The 1,254-nt window shown below is 46.2% G+C and overlaps 1 non-coding gene across 1 annotated transcript; it reads right to left on the bottom strand.

Moving 5' to 3' along the window:
• Nucleotides 1–618: 618 nt before the first annotated feature.
• LOC125928125 (small nucleolar RNA SNORA70) lies at nucleotides 619–753 on the bottom strand. Its single transcript, XR_007459566.1, has one exon. It is a non-coding gene; the product is annotated as a small nucleolar RNA SNORA70 (small nucleolar RNA).
• Nucleotides 754–1,254: the final 501 nt, after the last annotated feature.

Genomic DNA, 1,254 nt, shown 5'->3' with positions numbered 1-1,254 from the left:
TATGGCCATGTAAGACACATGGTTAAATCAAGTTCATTGACTTGAATAACTGGGATTTAAACCCACAGCTACACACCAAGCCAGCCAACGTTCCAGTCACATTAGACAGTTTGTTCTTCATCACATTCTCCTTGCATATTTTCTTCAGATCTGGCATTCAGCTGGAATGCATCAATATGATGGTAAGTTATTAAAAAAATTTTTTTGACAGGAAGTAGGATTTATTGGTGGGTGCGAATAAGGGAGTAGGGCCGAGGTTCTCATGAGTGCAGAACCTGCCACTTGTCCAGGGGGCCATGATTAGGGATATTTGACCCCACAGCCATTGGGGATAAGATGCTTGTCAGCCACCATCTCTTCAAATTCATCCACGTTAAACTTAGTAAAGCCCCACTTGGAAATGTGGATCTTCTAGTGGCCAGAGAACTTGAACTTGGCCCTGCATAGTGCCTCAATCACACGCTCCTTGATCTGCAGCTGGGTACAGACGGACAAGATGACTTGGCCAAAGTGGACTCTGGCCACTGCACCCTGGGGCTTCCTAACGGCATGCCACATACCTGCCTGGAGCCTAGATTGGGGATAGCATGAGGTCAGACATCAATGTCCCCTGAAAAGGACTGTCTCCAAGGTTCCATAGGGCAACCCATCCAGTCACCAGGCTGCATACACTACTAAGGAGCCTACTGTTTGCAGCCCTTGCACACTGGGCCCCCAAGGGGAAAAAGCACAAGTTATTAAAATATAAAACACTCTGTTCCAGTTGGGAAATAACCACATTTTTGATGGGGCCCCAAATGCTCTTAACCACCATAAGACCCACTCAGACATCTCCTCAGATAGTTTCCATAATTTAGTAATTAAAGGGGAACAGCCAGGACCCTTGAAGACCCTGCTTCGGCACTACAGCCAGCATTCATTCTGATTTGTCATGTACCAATGGTATGCCAGTGGTTAAGAATTGTATTAGTCCTAGATTTTTCCCTTCCATGTTTTTGTTCATACTATTTTTTCTGCCTTGAATGTTCTCTCTCTTTTCATCTGTTCACCTCGTACCTTGTGCATGTCACAAGGAACTGGCTTACACAACTGTGGAAGTTGGAGAAGCAGTCGCTGTAAGGCTGTCATCTGAGGCTGGAGCTTAAAGTGCATGTGGCAGGCAGTCAGGAAGGCTGGCACCCCAAGCAGAAGGAAAGGTCAAAACCTTGTGTAATCCTGCCTCTCACCTTGGTGATGAGAGTATTCCTCAGAAGC

Source organism: Panthera uncia, chromosome D4 (assembly GCF_023721935.1).
Source record: "Panthera uncia isolate 11264 chromosome D4, Puncia_PCG_1.0, whole genome shotgun sequence".
Taxonomy (NCBI): Eukaryota; Metazoa; Chordata; class Mammalia; order Carnivora; family Felidae; genus Panthera; species Panthera uncia.
Note: the sequence above shows the minus strand (reverse complement) of the source record. Positions and strands in the feature narration are given on the sequence as shown.